This window comes from Hemicordylus capensis, chromosome 4 (assembly GCF_027244095.1).
Source record: "Hemicordylus capensis ecotype Gifberg chromosome 4, rHemCap1.1.pri, whole genome shotgun sequence".
In the NCBI taxonomy this organism is placed as follows: domain Eukaryota; kingdom Metazoa; phylum Chordata; class Lepidosauria; order Squamata; family Cordylidae; genus Hemicordylus; species Hemicordylus capensis.
In genome coordinates this window covers 74,443,075-74,463,225 of record NC_069660.1, presented here as the reverse complement: position 1 = coordinate 74,463,225, position 20,151 = coordinate 74,443,075, and the positions used below count along the sequence as shown (strand labels likewise).

Genomic DNA, 20,151 nt, shown 5'->3' with positions numbered 1-20,151 from the left:
TAAGCAACCATAAAGTACCGCTTTCTCCTTGGAACCAGCAGAGCAGTTCGCTGGGGCTTCATACAGGCAATGGACAGTGGTGGGGAGGGGGGGGGCCTTTCCATCCAGATGAGAATGAGGGCGTTGACCCAACGCTGTATCTAGCATACTAAAATACTTAGGGTCACAGTGGAAGAAGGCACCAGAAATATGCAGCAAAAGGTGAAGAGGACAGGAGACACAAAAACAGTGTCACAGAAAAGCAGTCTGAAAGTCACCGTCTGTTGCAGTCTGCTTGCTGCGTGTCTCTCTGTTTCTCTCTTTCCTCTGCCACCCCCACACTTTCCTCCCCCACACTGTTTGCCCCTAGTTTCGCCTTCTCCTCCGCTCCATTCTCCTGCTATGCTCCCGTGAGAACATCTGGCCTGGTGTCAAGACTGCTGAGTCACCGCTGCGTATGACCAACATGTGAGTCACAAGAGGGAAGTCCCTTCCAAGGGTACTTTTCAAACCGGAGCTGACTAAAAGGGAAAGTTGTCAAGGAATTTGGCACTGTGACTGGAGAAGCCTTCCTTGGAGCAGGGACAAGCTTGCTGCTATCCCCGAGTTATTTCCCTTTGCCACAGTGAACTTGTGCCACTGATGATGTCCAAATCCTTACGAAAAACAGCAGACTTTGAGCTAAGCAGCTGGAAGAATCGTAACTGAGGAAGCCTGAAACTTTTGTGTGTGTTTGTGGAAAATGAACAGGAGCAGGACTGTTCACAAATTCTTTGAATGCAGAGATTTCTTGTGCATCCAGCTTTACTATTTAGACTAGAGCTGTTTGGAGAGAACAAGTCTAATAGGGCAACCATCCAGTCATAACAACATCTAGAGGTGGGGGGTAGGCATAGGCCACTGGTGGCTCATGGGAGCTCAACCCAGCCCCTGAGGACTTCCCATCTCATTCTCAATCTAGCCTCTCAACCCAAGGACCGATCCCTATTAGGTTAGTCATCCATTTCCTCTAGTGTGAACACCCAAGACACAAGCAAAGTGCTCTTGAGCCCTTCCTTCTCAGCATGAATAGCAGTAGAGACCACACGCTATTATACCTCAAAGCCCCTCACCCAAAACACATGGAACGGACTCCAACACAAACCACATCAAAGGCTTTGTCAGGGTTCTCTCTTGTAGACCTCAGCTGCTAACTCCCCACATGCAAGCAAAGGCATAGGCCATTCAAAATATGGCTCCTCCTAGCAATTGCTGACTGGAGAGCTGCAGAGTTTTGTTCCAGTGCAGTTTAGTGGCAAACAAAACGTCCTGTAGGCCAAGACATCTTCAGTTTGGGAATGTGCAGGCTCAGTAAACGTAGGCCTCCCAAAGCGTACCTGAAACACATGGGCTGATCAAATCCCACAACTTGTACCCAGGTTGTAACCCATCATGACAAGCTTGACATGAGAGTACTTTTTTCATACAGATAGTCTAGATAGTCTAGACTAGCCAGGGGCACCATGTGCAGTTAGGTAGGCCAAGAAGAACCAGGCAGATGGAGAAGCGGATAGTCATGAACAATCTGCTCTAAAACAATGAATTGTTCAGGCTGAGTATAGGCCAGGGGTGGTCTATAGCAGGGATTCTCAACGTTTGGTCCTCAGATGTTATTGGACTTCTCAACTCCCATAAACCCCAACCAAAGGCCAATGGGGCTGGGGATTATGGGAGTTGAAGTCCAATAACATCTGGGGACCCAACGTTGAGAATCCCTGATCTATGACATTTTGCTGTCTGAGGTGAAGGACAATATGATGCCCACCCCCCACACCTGTGAGCAAGTGCTTGGCATTCTCAGACCATGCTGCTGAGGCTGTGGCATGCAAACACTCTCAGACTATGCCACACAGCCAGACAGCAGTGATAGCAGGACCATTCCTGGTTTACCTCAAAAGAGGAAGAAGGGACAGATGAGGCCTGCCTCAGCAGGATGAGGAGAGGAAAATTAACAGTATATTCCAGTAGAATGAGGAAGGGTAGTGGCAGCAAGGAGGCCCATAGAGTGGCACCTGTAATGGTGAGGGTGGTACTTGCACCCTTCCTCATGTCCACTCACAAGCCAGCAACCTCACCCTGCCTAATGGAAGAGCCACCCCTGTCCTAGGCTAGAGCTGGCTGCTTTATAGGGCCAGATGGGGCTCCTTGCATCATCAGATCCCTGTTAGGCTAGACCAGCCTGCTCAACTTCGGCCCTCCTGCAGATGTTGTCCAACTCCCATAATGCCTGGTTGTTGGCTACTGTGGCTGGGGATTATGGGAGTTGTAGTCCAAAAGCAGTTGGGGGGGGGCTAAGTTGAGCAGGCCTGGACTAGACACTAGTGTTGTTTTCTGGCCATCTGCAGTGGTGATACTGCAGAACAGGTGGAATTAGACCAGCAGTTCTTGCTATAAGTACGGTTGCTCTGGAAGTAAGGCACTTGGGCCCTGCTTCCAAAGCCCCTCATACAAGATCCCTGGCACCCAACAGCTCCATACCTCCACTGCTTCATCAGGAATTTCCACAGACAAACACAAAAAAGTGTGTGCTAGGTAGTGTAGAGAAGCATCTCAATTGGATGCTTCAATCTCAGTTTCCCCAAGAATCACTTAATGAATGTGTTCTACCCATGTTCAGGATAGCCAATATTGATTGCCATATTTGGTGCTGGAACAGATGGGATCTTCCCTCAAGTGAGATTGTCAGAAACCATGGGAGTGTTTGTCTTCCTCTGAAACACAGAAGGGCTATTCACATGACCAGGAGATCAGGCGGAAGCGGGGAAGGCAGGGATGAACCTACTCCCCCCTCCCCCATTGGTGTTCCATTATTTGGCGTGCCGCCACATGCCCACATAATCCAATCCACACTGCTCCTGGCAGCACAGCTCTCTGGAGGCTGAGACAATGTGTCCTGGCCTCTGGATATCCCACAATGCACCGCACGATGAGCATGGTGCATTGGGGGATACCCCCATGAGTCAGGCGCTCTAGGCCACTGACTCAGAGGTGCACCTAGGTAATTTTGGAGCCTGGACTAAAGGCCTTTGGAGGGGGGACCTGCAAGTTAAGCACCATTTTTAAAACATAGGTTCTTGAGGGCAGAAACCACACCACCCAGGAGAGACTAAAAAGGATTTGAGGGCCCCCAGGGGCTGTGGAGGCCCGAAGTCCATGGGTAAGAGCACCTCTGCCCTGACTCTGTGCATCTCTGAGCACTCTAGGCGCCCAACTCTGCAAGCAGCCTGAGCACGCGCACACTCCTGGTGCCAAGGTTACGGGCATGCTTGCACCCTTAAACCTCACCTAAGGGTTGGGGTTAAAAGTAAGGTTAGGTGGGCAGGCAGCACAAGGATCCACACAGATCCCAGCACTGTACACGAGCAGCCTAACCCAGACTGGGCTGCCCTAGCCTGCTCATGAGAATAGGCTTAGAGTTTGGTTCACTGTATAGCACTACAGATCAGGCATTATAAGTATAGATGCAATGGGCAAAAACCAGAAACACAGGAAGCTACCTTATACAAAGTCAGACCTTTGGTCCATCTAGCTCAGTACTGTCTACACTTGGGCTATTCACATGACCAAGAACTGGATAGGGCCAGTGTTACCCACCTCTGAGAGCTGTGCATGTTCCCGATTTCTGATCACGTGTCAGCAAACTAGGTAGGGGGAAGTGGGAGTGACTGTGTGTCAGAGAGGAGCTGCGGATAGGACAGTGCTGCATTTTAACATGTTAGAAGGAAACGCCATCCTATCCAGATCCTCTTTCCCCTCCTACCTAGTTGTTTGCTCACACATAACTGAAAATTGGGCGCATGCACAGCTCTCAGAGCTTATACTATTGTGTGGACAGCCCTAAGGATTGGCAGTGGCTCTCCAAGATTTCAGGCAGCATTTCTCCTATCCCTTCCCTACCTAGAGAAATCAAGGACTGAACCTGGAAACATGCAAAGGAGATGCTCTGCCAACTGAGATACAGTCCATCCACTAACAAGACTAACTTAGTTATGACATAAGAAAAGCCCTGCTGGATCAGGCCCAAGGCCCATCTAGTCCAGCATCCTCACACAGTGGCCCACCAGATGCCTCTGGGAAGCCCACAGGCAAGAGGTGAGGACATGCCCTCTCTCCTGCTATTACTCCCCTGCAACTAGCATTCAGAGGCATCTTGCCATTGATAGACCTGTCCAACATGAATTTATCTAAACCCCTCTTAAAGCCATCCAGGCTGTTGGATGTCACCACATCTTGTGTCAGAGAATGTCATTGGTTGATTATACATTGAATGGGAAAAGTACTCCCTTTTGTCGGTCCTATATTTCTTGGCAATCAGTTTCATGGGATGACCCCATGACTAAGTCCCATTGAAATTGAAGGCAGTTAAGTTAGTCATAACTAATTAATCTGGATGCTGCCCAGTATACCCATAGTGGGGAGAAACGGGAGTATGGTATAGGGCTGCCACCAGCCCCATCCCATGCCAACACACTTCTTAATCGTACCTAAAATGTCCCTGCATTCAGTGGTTGTCTGCAGAGTCAAGTGCTGAACCTGGGGAGAGGGGTGCTAAATTGTGAGGAAAAGCTCAGACCATGTTCAGCACTTGTCTCTGTGGACAACCACAGTACTGGGGCACTCAAAGGGTGTGGCTAAGGACTGCATGTGTTCAAGGTTGAGGCTTGCCAATACACTCTCCTTTTCTCCCATCACAGGATTTATCATCATCAGCTTAACCAATTTGGTCTACTACGAGCACCTTTCTGCATTTTGCCTGATCTTTGCTTGCCTTACAATGCAAGGTAAATTTCATCCACAGATCAATATGGAGCTTGTGAATGGATGGCCTTGCACTCAGAAAGGGGCTGAACTTTGGGTTTGCATTTTCATGCTTAACAATGATGTGGCATGCACTGTTATTATGCAACTACAGCCCACTGTATCATCCCAGTGGAAGTCACTGCTGCTGTTTAGAAGATTGCATGCTCTTTTGGCCAGTCATCTTTCTTTTCCTTATTTGGCTGTAAAATGACAAATTTAGACATTCTGGTTTCAAAAGGCAAACTCTTTCCAAATGTCATTTCCAGGTCATGTGGCCAGTGTATTTGAGGCATGCTCATTCTGCAACCTCTAGGATTCAAAGAATTGGTGTTCTTTGACGGCCTTTTGAAATCTGTGCACAGTTACTTCAGTTTAACAAAGTTGCTTAGAGTACTTGGTGTTCTTTAATTCTTGTATTGCCAAGAGTGAGAGGATAGCACATATTACAGGCAAACACACACATAAGAGTCTCATTAGTATATTTTTGAAAGCAGATCTGAGAAAGGGGAATTCAGAGAGAAGAAACCACAAGTGCAAGAATATGCAAGCCTTTGTGCAATACAGACACCTGCATACTTCTTCATCCCCTTGAGCTGGTCCACTAAAAGTTATAATTGTACCATCTCTGCATCCACTGTCTTTATAGCATTATTTATCTACTCAGAAGGTTATATTAGGATTCCATCTTTTGCTTAGTGATTTGGAAGCATTCAGGGTTCCTCTTGGGGTTTTTTGGAAACTGGGGTGCATTCATTTAGCATACCCATAGTCTACACAGCACCCATTCAATCAGTCTCACTTTGCTGAGTATTTAAGAGCTGCTCAGTCCACACAAGCAAAGAAGAGATGTGGGCACAAAATTCCGATAACTTGAGGCTACTCACGCAAGCAGCCTCACCTGGGCTTATGCAGCTCCTTCAGGGTAGGGCTGCTTGTGTGAAGAGCTGGGATCAAGGCTGATCCTGGTGCTGCCCTGCCGGACAGCCGAGGAATTTCCCCCAGGCTATTGCCAGGGTAATATGCAGACTAGTCAATGCAATAATATTTCCAATAGCTACATATGGCTGTGAAACTTGGACTTTGAAGAAAGCAGATAGGAGAAGGGATGGATGCTTTCAAAATGTGGTGTTGGAGGCGACTGTTGCGTATCCCATGGACAGCAAGAATCACAAATAAGGAAGTTTTAGATTGAGTTAAACCAATAATATCGCTAGAAGCCAAGATTACTAAACAAAGACTGACATATTTTGGTCAGGTCATGTAAGCTGATTCACTCTAAAAGACAAATTATGCTGGGAATGGTCAGCGGAAGAAGGAGAAGGGGACGGCCGTGTACTCAGTAGCTGGATATTATTAAAAATTACACCGGAATGAACATGGTGGAATTAAAGGAAGCCATACGAGATAGGATGGCATGGAGTGGATTGATCCATAGAGTGACCGAGAGTCGGACACAACTGAACAGATAAGAAGAGGATTACCAGGGTAGAAGAACACAAGCGCACCCTTTCAGCCAGGGTGTGTGTGTGTGTGTGTGTGTACACGCGCGCACGCGCTCAGGCTTCAGGCAGCCCAAGCGCACATAGAGCCAGGCATCAAGAGCACTGCATTCCTGGCACTTCCTCCTCCAGCTCCCTACACCATGGCTCATGTGCCCTATGAGCAGCAGAGCCTTCCAGCAAACTTTGGTCATATCATGTGCAGGGAGGCAGGTAGGAGGAGCCTGCCTCTCCCCCAGCCTTCCCCCCCATGCCCATCATTTTTGGTTATGAGAACAACCTTCTTGGGTCCCAGCAACACCATTTCCATATCTTCTTTCTCTGCAGGTTTTAGGAAGTGTGGGTGTCTGAAGCTAGGTTCTTTTAACAAAACAGCTATTTGGGAAAGTTCTCCAGCAACAGCTGTGCCATCTTTGGTGATCAGTGGCCTGCTCCTGCAACTGCTGCTTTGTGGCAGAAAGACTATTTGTAATAAAACACTTTGATTGAAGAGCTTGGCAGACAGGCTCCCTGCAGTCTGAGCTCTTATTAATGACCCTTTGCATCTCTCATTGAGAATCATTACTCTAGTTAATCAGTAACACCATTTCCTCTCCCATGCTTCCAACCTTTTGCATGACCCCTCTGGATCATCCTAATGAAGCTCATCAGTCTACTAATGCCACAAGGTGTGCACACATTTGAGCCCGTCTCATGCCCACACGCACGCATGTTTCTGAAGGTGCTTGGTCTGACTGTGTGTGAGGTTTAGAAGGTCCTAACCAGCTAGAAGGCTTTCTAGGGTTGCAGTAAGGATGGGCCAGCATGCTGAAAGATGCAGAGCTTTAAACAGAACATGAAACTAGGCAAGGGGAAACAGAAGGAAACGAAACTGCTGCTGTACCATTGAGGTAGCTTATTTTGTTTCCAAGCCGGGTGGACCTTGCATCAAAACAAAAATTAAAAAGCCCCTTTCACCAAGGTAGCCCCAACCCTATGTTCAAAATAATGATGCAGAGTTACGAACGCGACAAACATTTACATACAGCTTTTCAACAGAAGTCCCCAAAGCAGTCTACATAGAAATAAATAAAATCGCTCCTTGTCCCCAAAGAGCTCATAATCTAAACAAGAAACATAGACAGCAACAGCCTCTGGAGGGAGGCTGTGCTGGGGATGGATAGGGCCAGTTGCTCTCCCACTGCTAAATAAAGAGAATCACCACTGTTAAAAGGTGCCTCTTTTGTTCAGTTAGCAGGGGGTAACTGGGTTTGCTGAAGTCACATAATTCTGATTACAATATTTGCTGCTGTGCTAAACAGGTTTGCATATTTGCACAAGGGATGTGTGATAGAAGCTAGGGGCATGTCAAGGTGCATTCGCAGTCCCAGATCAGAAGATGAACTGTCAGGAAAGCCAAGGAGATATTCGCAGAACAGGCTAGACCAGGAAAGAAAGCCTTTGGTAGGGAGCTGCCAAGTTCACTCCTGCTGCCAAGAAAGAAAAGAGCACAATTGAGTGAGAAAACCAGGCCTCATAAACTCTGGGTAGCAACTTTTCACCTGAGAACTCACCCAGACTTAGAAGAGGAAGCAGAACAGGAACAGCAAGCCTCAGTCAAGACCCCCAACCCCAACTGGTCCCAATCAGTCAGAGCCCACTCATCTCACAGTTACTTTTTGGAGGAACCCCAAAATCCTTTAGATTTAATACCACCTCTGGACAGTGGAGCTTCTCAGAGGTACCTTCCATTACCTCTGGCACCCTGGCAGTAGAGATGATACCAAACCATGGCTGCCAAGTCCTAGCACTGGAGACAAAAATATGCCCTGAGCCATTTTTTGGAAGGGCAATATAGAAACCGAATAAATAAATAATAAAATGCTTACCTGGTTGTTTGAGACCTTCCTCCCAATGGGCTACTCAAGAGAGAGGGGGGAAGCCAGCTCAGGCACCTGACTCAGGTTGGGGCCAATTATTGCTCCAGGAAGGGGGTGGGGCTCTTGACTCCTATATAAGCACTTCATTAAGGGCATGACCTTTGCTGATACAACAACTCCATAGAGAGCTCCTCTTTGTACCAGTTTCCCATTACAGCTCTTGGTCCGAGGGCGGGTTTCATCTCTCTCTTTTCCAGATCTTGCCTGATTTCCACCTTGTCTCCTGGGCTCCAATCCAGCGTTGCTGCCCACCAAAGAACCCTTTGACCCACCAGGCACAGATATCAACAGAGGTACTTACTCTACACAGATCACAATGAGGGGAAAGGAAATATTCCTCTCCCATTTTCACTTTGTTCCTGTGTAACTTAAGCTTATTGGAAGTCTCTTGTCCCAAAGGCTGACAACTCTCTGTCTCTCAAGCATACCAGATAGCAGAATAGCCTGACAAAGCTCATCCAGTGCAAGCAGAGATGCTCCTAAGTAATTTTAGAGTCTGGGCCTAAAGGTCTTTGGGGCCCCCTCTCCCCTGCAAATTAAGCATCATTATGCTTGGCTGGATGACCACACCACCCAGTACAGACTAAAGAGGATGGGGGGGCAGGGGCTGTGGAAGCCCTGGACTTTGGCCCCCAAATCCAGGGGTAAGAGTGCCTCTGAATACAAGTACACTCTGTCTTCACTAGTGTTGTACCATGTGGTTACTTTTTGGTGGCATATTGCTACGCATGCGATGAGAAGTGACATTTCAGATGTGCTCCTATATATGTGGTGCCTGTATGTACCTACTGATCTTGCATACGTGTTAGTCTCTGGACATATATGTGCACAAATATCCAGTCTTTTTTGTAAAAACTCTAGAATCTGCAGAGCATGTCATACCCTAAAGCTACATATGGATTCAAGACAGATTTTAAACTTTAAATACAGGTTTGCAAAACGTCAGTGGCGTGTGCAGGCAGTTGGGACCTCTTGTGTAGATCACCAGGCTGGTAGCAGATGTTACATATTAAGCTGCCCTATGAATATTAGTCCACCTTGGTTGGTATTGTCCACACCAGGGGTCATAAAGTCAACATCTCTGGCCCCCATCCAAATGTTGCCCTACAACTCCCATCATCTCTGGCTATTGGCCATTGTTACTAGAGATGATAGAAGTCATAGCCCTATTTGTAGACACCAGGGAATGAACCTGCGATACAAAGCATGTGCTCTGTGACTAAGCTGTTAAACATAGGACAGTACAAGAAGATCATGGTGTGTGACTTCCTAATCCAGGGATAGCCAACCCTTCCTTAGGGCTACTATACAGAGAGAGAGAGAGATCACTTTTATTTCTTCTCCTTTTACAAAGCATGAAAACCACTGACTAGCTCTTAGGGGTTTTTTTTTAACTGCCAAGTCACAGGCCAATGTAAGTATGCTTCATATGGCATGAAAGAAATGCTTTCATGGGTTGGCTTTGACCAATCCTTTATCCTAATGATCAGGGGTGGAGCCACCATTGCATGAATGGGTTTGAAGAACCCGGGCCACCGCCCCTCAGGGCCGTGCATCGTTTCCCAGCCACACCCCTGCATCTGACCTCAGGCGCAGGAGTGTTGTTTTGCTCGCAAAGGGGGCCTCGTGGCCCCGTTTACAAGCAAAATCCGGCCAGTGCCACGTTTGCAGCCTTTCTGGGAGTGACTCTCCCTGCCTTGAAAAGGCAGGGAGAGCCGCTCCGGCCACACTGTGAATGCGGCACTGGCTTGACTTTGCTCGCAAATGGGGCCGCATGGCCCCATTTGAGAGCTGAACTATGCCCCTGCATCTGATATCAGATGCAGGGGGTGTGACTTAACCACGCATCCTGCATCTGATGCAGGGGGCAAGGCTAGAGGCGTGGCAAAGGGCTGGACCCGAGCTGCCACTGGTCTCCCTCTGCCCCTGCTAATGATCCAGCTGTTCCACAACTCTCAAAATTCAAAGCAGTTATACAGTATCCTCTGGGGCAATATTCCATTATTGTACAAAATCTGGAAATCTGCAATACAAACATGAAAGAGCAAAACCACAGAGGTCAAGATGGTCAATCAAGGATGACTTTTAAAAGACATTGTCCCACTCAAGCAATTCAGCCACTCCTTCCCTGCAGCTCCCAGCATGGTGTCAGGGAGTTGGAGCTGTGTCCAGCTGCTGGAAGAGATGAGATGCACTACCCTCATCATTGGCATGCTATGACTTGGGCCAAGAGACGATCTGCAGTGCTGGACTTTGCTATTTAAGCCAGCCCTGTCCTCTTGTGGCCCTCTTAGTCAGATCAGCACCCACACGCCTGCCCACCCATGGCTGCCTGGGAGAAACCAGTTGCCACATGGAACAAAGCAGGAATTTTTCACCCCCACTATTATTGGCTTCCAGTGGGGAGCTTTTTGCCTACTTCACACTGGCACTTTTACATGCTGCTTTGATTCTGTGGCAGCGGCAGTGGTGTAAACAGTGTAGTAGGCGAGTGTGGGTGCAGGGCAATTGCCATACTACAATCACTGGTGAGTAAGCAGAGGCACTATTACAATGAGGCAGGAGGTTCATTAAATAGTCTCAAATTGGGGCCCAAGGCTATGGACCCCTTTTAGGGAAGTGGTCCCCTCATCCACTCTGTGGCTTGGCGGGGAGGTGACTCCGGAGAAACCTTCCTCAACACAGCCAACTGTGGGGCTTTGAAAAGGAAGCAGCAGCTGGATGACTGCTTTTGACATCTGAGTCTGGTTTGCTTGCTTGAGAAAGGAAGGGAGGCGGAACTGCTTCAGCCCTAGGAGCTGTACCTACCGATAATCAGATTTGTTATATTGCAGATCCATGATTAAAGTTGATCTGAGTTTAATCCATATATCGTGTTGCAGTCGCGTTTCTTATTTACTGTCTGAGTGCAACATGCAGGCATCATAGTTCTGTTACTCACATAGAACTCCACGAAGACTTCCCTGTTCACTACAATGAATGGAGATGGGGCATGTCCACTGTGTACAAGTGGGGAACTCTGCATGTGCAGGGGCATCATAACAGCACAGATGGGTCTAAACTGAAGTAGGCAAATTGAATGCCCAGGGCAATGAGCTAGATCACGGGGGGGGGGGGCTAGAACCATGGAGTGTTTGTTACTAGCAGAGGAAAAAGACGACAGATTTTGCTGCCTACTATACAATTGGTCTTGACCTACAAACGTTTGGGCCAGGATTCAACTTCAGATGCCCCTACAATTCTGGGATGAGCAATGTAATGTTTAGAATCCAAGATTCCTAATTTGGGGGGTCCTTTAAGGGGTTAGGACCAGAAAACCCTCTGTATCTCAGCCCTACCAGTCAAGGTCTTGCCATGCTGAAAGTAAAGCATCTCTAATGCATGTCAAGACATGGAAGAAGAAAAGAATGGTAGCACCCGAGTTAAATAGTGCCCTTCCCAACAACACTTTCAGAAACATGGCTCTCCACTTTCCCAGGGGAAATTCCTATCAGGGAGGGCACAGGTGTGAGTAGCAAAGCATAGCTTGAGTAAATAAGCATCTGTGCCAGCAGCAGATCTCAGCAGGATCAGCACCTGAGACTGGGGATTTACCTAGCATGTTTGTGCATGAGAGGGAGAGAGAGAGAGACTGATGTTTCAAGACAAAGCTCAGGTTTTTAGAGAGCGGCTTTTCCTCTGTGAATTCTCAATTTCCCCCCCAGCAATGAAAAACAACCCAACTAATTGACTTCTCCTATTTCTACCCTTACTCACACACATCACCCTTCTCTATTTCTATGAATTGATCCTTCCCAGCTTTATTTCTTCAATCTGTTGATGTTCCCTACGATTCTGTATCAGGAACCCTTCCTTTTATTCTTTAGTTGTTACCACATTAGACATTCTTTTGGTATTAACTATCAGAGATATCCATTGATGTAAGACCAATGCTAAAATGCAATCAGCAGAATCTATTTTGTTTTGTTTGGCATGCATCCCAAGCCAAGCACAATGACCACAAACCAGTCCTGAGGGAGCAGCGATCCATTTCAGTGACTGGGTCTGATCAGATCTGCTTTGTTCTCTCTGTTTTGATTTCCACCATCAGCTATATGGTGGGGGAGGAAAGAGAGAGCTTTCATGCATGAGAAAAAATTGACAACGTAAACTCTCCAGTCTTGAACTCAGACACATTCTAGCCTAAATGCCCCAGGCTAGAAAGGATTGGTCAAAATCAATCTGATAGGGTTTCTTGAGACATGGAGTGGAAATGCCATAAAGTGAAAAGGGGGAAGGTGTTCAGAAATATAAAAAACAGATGACATATGCTCACTTTGTCCATTCTCCATGGTGAGGTAGAGAATGGATAGGATATGCAAAAGAAAAAAGAAAATCCTGTTCTGTTCTGCTTTTTTATTCCCCCAGTCTGTTTGGCATTTGTAGATGTTTGCCCAAAGCAAAAATCAAGTTGTTCATTTCCATTTAGGATATTCCAGCATTATTTCTCTGACTCTGTCTAGGGTTGAGCACTTTATTTTTATCCAGTTTTATCCTAATCTGACCCAACCACCCTAACCCATCGTCTTTCTTATACTGCCATATAACTCTGAGTTTGTAACATTGCATTTTGCATGGGAGGGAAGTTTAAGCAGGCTTGCTGTGGAACTTTATTTACTGTTAAATTTGTATACCACCTTTCATTAAGATAATCTCAAGGTGGTTTACAAGATAATGAAAACAATATAAAACTATAAAAACTGCAAAATAAAAATTAAATTGGAATATAAAAATACAAATCTAATTATAAGGTTTCAAAAACATGTACAATATAACCATAAGATACAAAGCAGCAGCAGCAACAACTTTATTTGAAATAAAGCTTCCATTCTACTATCCACCACCCCACACCAAATTCTATTTCCCTCCCATAGTTGTTTATAGGATGGAATCTTGCCTTGACTTTATCTGGAGCAATGTATTGAATTCCTAATCTGCTTCCCACTGATCATCACCATCCCACTGAAATGGTTTCCATCTTTCTCAGCATATTATGAGCTTGCATACTGTACTGTTTGTGCTTGCCTTGGAACTGTTTGAAAAACACCACCCTGCCCTCAAACACACTAGTATTCCAATAAATTATTCATTTCTCATGTATTTGGGGGCTGTCTGGGTACCCTTTTGCTATGCCTGGAGTTTTTTATTTCTGTTTACCATTAGTTTAGATCAGGCTTCCCCAAACTGTGTCCCTCCAGATGTTGCTGAACTACAACTCCCAGCATCCCTAGACACAATTTTTTGTGGCTGGGTATGCTGGAAGTTGTAGTTCAGCAACATCTGGAGGGCCACAGTTCGGGGAAGCCTGGTTTAGATAGCAAGCTGTGTCTGTATGCCCTTTTTTAGTGTCCTCTAAAACAAGTATCCTTAGTACCATCTGTCTGAAATTTGGCAGGCATGATCCCATGGAAATTTTCCCAGATGTCAACAGATTTCATGCAAGATATTGGCAGGAAGAGTGGAAGTGGCTTTCTCATTGAAACCAATGAGAACAAAAGGTGTGGGGGAGGCATATTTTGTGATGACATGAACACTACTTCCATGAATGGACACAGACATGCACAGTATCTTTAGACACAAACAAATCACAAAGAGAAAATTATTTTTCCCTGCATAAATTGTATCACTTTTATGCTGATAATTTTCAGTTATATTTGTCAGTTACAGATTTTATTCCCAATGTCAATGGCTAATCTTTGTCCGCCTTGCTTCTGTCTCTTTTTGGATGACTTCTCATTTTAAGTTAAGTTTCTAAGGCTGCATTTCTTATTTTTCCTCCTACAGCTTCTTCTTCAGTTCCTTCTATTTCCTTAACTCTAGATAGTGTTTCTGTTTCCCCTGTTCCATATGCTAGGAATCTGGATGCAATTGTTGACTTTACTTTGCCTTTTTCTTAGCACATTTCAGACTTTTTCAAAGGAAATAATTATCAACATTTCTAAAATAAGTTTTTCTTTCTGAAGATGCTGCTGCAACTCTTGTTACTCTCTCCTTTAATCCACATTTGAATATTGTATTGCAGTCTTTGTTGGTCTTCCCATTTAAAAACCATTGGCTGACATCCTAACAAAATGCACATGTAAAGAGGGACTACAAGGATATATGCAAAGGGGTCCTGTGCACAGCTCTGCCATCCCTGTAGGCATGAGCTATTGCTCAATTAGGTGAAACATCCCTACTCTGCCCATTCTTCAGAAGCAATTTGGAAGAGAGGAACCAGGTTGCTGAAGGTCAGTGACCAGTTTCCTCTCTTCCATAGCATGAGCAGAGTGGGGATGTTTCACCCACTTGCACAACAGTGCACACATAGAGAGACTGGGAAAATAATCCCTCTTTATGTGTGTGCTTTGTTAGTCAGGGTGTGAGCCAGTGATAGCTAATCTTCTCTGGACAGCTTATCTTGGTTTTCTTGCCAATAAATATTTCTTATTTGTTTCTCCTCTTTTGTAAAATATGTTTCTCCTCTTTTGTAAAAACTTCCTTCCTCTTATGCCCACCTTACAGTTCTACTACTTAAATACCTGAATACTCTCTTACTCCTGTTTATCTTGTTTCATTAATTTCTCTTTCTACTTCTCCCAGAGCTCTGTGCTTCTCACTCCAATCTTTTTAGTCAGGTGCATCTGCTACTGTGTCCATTGTCTTTGGCAGCACCTTATCTCTGGAATTCATTGCCTCTAGACATTTGCATGGATTCAGTCCCTCCCATTCTTTAAGTAGAACTTCTCTTTTCCCAGGCTTCCCTCATTTGCTGAGATTTTAAACTTCTTGTCTGTCTCCTGCCAGTGTCTTTCCTTACTCCCTTCCGTTTCTTTATGTGTCTGTCTATTTAAATTGTAAGCGTGCAAGCAAGACTTATCATTGCTTTAATAATTGTACAGTACCTTATTTTTGTAGGTGCTGTGCTTAAGATATAATAAGCATTATTAAATATAATTTCTAAACCTTTTTCACAGAATTGTCCAGAGGGAACATAGTTGACGTTTCTCCATCCCCTTCTCACTAATCCTGTAGACCTGTCTAACAACAATGTATGTGGTCCTTTGCCACATCACTTACTTGAAATCCAACTATCAGCCCAGATTCAAATATGCCCATGATCAAGTGGTACTTTAAATGCTTTGTTGTGGGGATGAAAATGTGAGCCCAGCAGGGAAATAAGTGACTAGCCATACACCAAAGGAGCACATGCGCTGGCCCTTACATATGACCATTTCTGTGCATTAAGCCTAAATTCTGAACAGCAACAAACTTTTTCCCATAGGCCTTCATAATGGGAAAGGTGGCACATCTCCAAATGATCCAAGGTCACTTCCTTCTGTACCATTAATAATTTCATATAGGTAGACAATTGGTAGGTGAAGCTTTTCCTGGCAGGGAGATGAAATGACATGAAACCTTCACATGCCAAATATCCCCTTATCATGCAGTTGTTAAAGATACAGGAGCCCTGCTAGAAAATTAATGAACAATGCTACATTTCGTACACAATTGTACCAGAAGCAACATTCAGAATGGCTGAATGGTCAATGGGCACTAAGTTACTCTTTTTGTATTGTGTAGTGCTCACAATGTGTCATGGGCTTCCAAAACAATGAGTTTTACTTCTTAAACCTGTCCCTTTCTTGTTGACCTGCTTTCTTGCCATTTGCACAATAGAGATTACAATAATACTTGCCTACTTCGCAAAAGAAATGTGAGGTTTCACTTCTTGTTTTCACGTGGATTACCTAGTGACTTGGTAGGCTGTGAGGTCCTGCTGTAATGCAAAGTACAGTACTGTTTACTTATGTATCCAAGGCTAATATTCTGCTCCAATGCCAATGCAGACAGTTGTCAAGGGCCTGCATGCCTTCCGGCCAGTGTCTTCTCCTTCTTACACTTGCATCTCTTACTCCCACGCAGGGGCCTAACAAGGCTGGAGTGGGCCCAGAGACAAAATTTTAAACTGGGCCCCTCGCTGATACACATCACACACTTCACAATATATAGTCATGTGACTTGCCTCTGGGGGGCCCCTTGAGGCGTGGGGGCCCCCAGGCAGCTGCCTCCCCTTGCCTAATAGTAGTTACGCCCCTGCTCCCACCTGATGTCTTCCAACTCATGCAGATATATTGTGACTCTCTTGGCATAGCATCTGTTTCATGGTTTTATTTTACCTGGCACAGAGGGACTGTAACTGATAACAAGATGCTACTTCACCATTAGCAATAAACAGTAGTAACAGATCTCCTTTGCCACACCCACTCACATCTGGACAGTACCTTGGATAAGGCCAACCATGTTGCATTGTTCCAAGAACTGGTCCTCAGGAGCTCTGTGGGTGGGCAGGCATCATCAGCCCTCTCTTGTCAGCACTATGTGTGGAGGAAGAATCTGAACCCCGATGGGATTTTTTAATCTCAGAGTAGGGGTATCAGATTATTCTACCAACATGGGTTAGTCATGTCTGCAAGGAAACTTTACAGGTTATTGGGTACTAGCTGCTTCTACAAAAAGCAATAAATTGCACATATATTTTTAACCCTTGGTAACTGGGCAAAGAGGCATCCTTTCAAGTGGTGGCTGTCTTATATTTAACACAGAGATAGCAACTGTCTCTATCCAACCTAGCCCAGTGTTCCTTAAGTGGCTGTTGCTTGGGTCTTCCTCCTTTATTTCATTTTAGGTTGTAATTCCCTTTGTGACAAGGAATAGGGCTGCCACATTGAAAGGAGAACAGGTCTCCTGGATCTTTAAGAGATTCACAGAAGAGGGCATTTCAGCAGGTACTGCTGGTTGTGCAGGGGAAACAAAAGCTGCACCTACTGAAATTCCTTCATCTGAGTACCTATTAAAGGTACAGGAGACCTATCTTCTTTTCCATATGACAGCCCTAACAAGGAAAAATTTTCTTATCCCTTTTGCTATGTAAACTGCTTTGAAACTTTTTTTTTGTTTTTGCTGAAAAGCAGTGTATAAATATTATTCTTAATAACTGTTACAACAAGAAATGTCAACAATTTGGTTTCATGTAGGTAAGATGAGAAGGAACTGTAGCTCAGTGGAAGAGCACAGAAGGTCCCAGGTTCAATCCCTGCCATCTCCAGTGGGGGCTGGGAAAGACTCCAGTCTGAAACCCTGAAGAGCTGCTGTTTCAGTACAAACAATACTGAGCTAGATGGACAAGCAATCTGGCTCGGTATATGACAGCTTCCTGGGTTTTTTTAAGCTTCCGGGAAGATCTGCTTTGCAAACCTAATGAGATAAAGTGTCCAGCTTTATAAACAATGATAGAATGATAAAGTCATCTTCATTTTGCTGCAAAGAGAAGAATTTGGACTGACAGCTGAGCCCCGGATTAATTTTTTGCTGCTATTAGAGGATTCACTTGTGACTTGAATAAGTCACATGTAGAAGCCACCTTAAGTGGGGCAGTGGGAAAATGCTTGACTAACAAGCAGAAGGTTGCCGGTTCAAATCCCTATCGGGCAGCAGCGATATAGGAAGATGCTGAAAGGCTTCATCTCATAGTGCGTGGGAGGAGCCAATGGTAAACCCCTCCTGTATTCTACCAAAGAAAACCACAGGACTCTGTGGGTGCAATCAACTCGACGGCACACTTTACCTTAGAAGCAGGCAAAAAGGACCAAACTTCTTCTGTGGCAGGAGCACACATGGATCAAAATCCTGAAGGAGGCACAACTTAATGGGGGAATCTGGTGATCTCTCAATCTTCCCCTTCTGCAGAGGCATAGCTACAATTGAACAAGGGGGGTGACAAATGGCCCTGGACCCCTGAGGGGGGAGGGGCACCAGCTGGGTGACAGCTTGCTCCTTACTTTCCCCCTCGCACGTCTCTGAAGAAGAAGAAGAAGAAGGGGGCAGGGGCCCATCTTCACATTTTGTCCCAGGACCCACACCCACCCCAACCTTGCTATACACCCCTGCACTTGTCTTTGCAGTCCTGTCATCTGACACAAGCAGCTATATCCCTATCACGGCTTCCTGCCACATTCCCATGATTTTGCCATTCCCTATTCACTTCTTGCAGCTTCTGATCTTCCCATAGATCTTTCCATAGTCTTCCTTGTAACCCAACTGTCATCCTTCCTAATCTTACATCCCCAACCACTGTTCACTGCCTAGTCTTCACACTCTGCCCCAATTCACCAACTGCCCCAGTGTCTGTGCACATCTCAACCATGCTCATCGCTACTAGTTCAAACATGCATCAGTTAGCGGAGGCAGAGGGGGCATACCCTTTGCCCAGATCTGACAAACCTCAAGGACAGCAGATACTTATTTGTACTTCCAGGTTTGATGAATGTGGAAAAGCTGCTGCATCTGGAAAAGTCTTTCAGTATGTTTCAGGCAGCAAGGTGCTCTTGTACCATCTTTAGTGTTTTCTTTGTGATGAACCTGTGATGAACCTCCTTCAAAATCAAGGAAATCAAAAGTATTATCCTACGCACTTCCATGTTGGTATACTTCTGCTGGAACAACTACAGAAGTTGTCACCTCAACATTTTATTTTCAACATGTGAGCCATTAAATGGGGGGGGGTGTCTTACATAAAGACAGCAACATGAGTAAGAAGCAGAACTGAAATAAAATTATCCACCAAAGTGGCTTTCAACAAAGTATAAAAATTTGAATTCAAAATGCTACACTTCCAAAAAAAAGAAGGAAAAAAAGTTCAGATGTTACCATGAGCTTTCCCAGACAGCAGGCTTTACCGCAGGTTTTCTGTGAGGCTTTACTGTGAGTTCGAAGTTGCCCAAAAAACTGATGCAAAAAGTGGATTTTTTAACCCCAGATATAAATCTAACGCACAATGAAAAACCCAATGAAATTCACAATGAAAAAATTGAAATTGTGTGTGATGTGTTTCTCGATAGCTCACAGGGACTTGGGGGTAAAGTTGGCTGATATGTGAATGCACACCTCCATTCTGGAGGAAATGCAAACAAAAACCCGGATGTGAAAAGCTTACATCTAAAGTTTGACTTCTTACTATTTTAAAGTGAAATAATCTAGTATTAAATACCAATTTACCAAAAGCCAGTGTAATATGGAATGGATAGAGAGTGTGGTGGAGAGATCCAAGTTCAAATTCCCACATCAGCCATTTAGCTCATTGGGCAGCCTTGGGTAAATTGCTGTCTCTTGGCCTAATCTACCAAACTGGAATTCTCATATGGTACAACCTCATGTAGGCCCCCCTGAACTTGTCAGAGGGCAGGTGAGGCACAAACTTAGTTGGTAAGTAGGTAAAAAGAATATTTTATACCAATCCTGATTAAGCTAAAATCCCTAAAACATGGGATGTAGGGGCAAGATACAAATGGGAAGACAATACATGCAAATTTCCGCAAGCAATTTTGAGTTAGAATTTTAAGTGGTTGTTTTTTAATCGTGCAAAATAATTTAAGCTTGACCAGTTAAATATATTACATTTACATCACATCAGAAATGCAAAAACCTTCACAGAGTCTCATTGCAATTAAATGAGAAGGAAAAGCAATGTGATAAACTGGGGTTTTCTTGTGGCTATTCAGCTGTCTATTACACAGACTATTTAACAGGAGACAAATATCCTCTGTGGAAATCTGCTTTTCACCCCCTGCTTGGTTCTGAACCCATTTAATTTTGTGCATCTTGGCTCACCACAAAGTACTGTCCAGGTCACATCCTCAGTGCTGACCTATGGTCACTCCTTAGTGTGACTCATTTGCTATTTGGAGGTTAAACTAATGAATGCTTGTAATCTTTCTACCATGAGCAACTGACTATAAAGCAGTTCTCACTATAAAGTAATTGTTAGGTCTTGCTCCCTCCCCTATAGCTTGAGAACAATGGTACCCAGTAAATACCACCACAGCACACTCACACAC

General features: G+C 45.0%; 2 protein-coding genes across 3 annotated transcripts in view; one reads left to right on the top strand and one right to left on the bottom strand.

The window, feature by feature from the left end:
- GRM4 (glutamate metabotropic receptor 4) overlaps nucleotides 1–8,271 on the bottom strand; it is a 600,709-nt gene extending 592,438 nt beyond the window's left edge. Inside the window, exon 1 of one of the 2 annotated variants that reach the window (XM_053249246.1) lies at nucleotides 8,186–8,271. The gene's annotated coding sequence lies outside the window, so the exon portion shown is untranslated. The remainder of the gene's footprint in view (nucleotides 1–8,185) is intronic. The other variant, XM_053249247.1, reaches the window with a different exon arrangement.
- Nucleotides 8,272–8,403: 132 nt separating this feature from the next.
- The window catches only part of HMGA1 (high mobility group AT-hook 1), a 66,637-nt gene continuing 54,889 nt past the window's right edge, over nucleotides 8,404–20,151 (top strand). The window contains exon 1 of the mRNA XM_053245562.1: nucleotides 8,404–8,529. The gene's annotated coding sequence lies outside the window, so the exon portion shown is untranslated. The remainder of the gene's footprint in view (nucleotides 8,530–20,151) is intronic.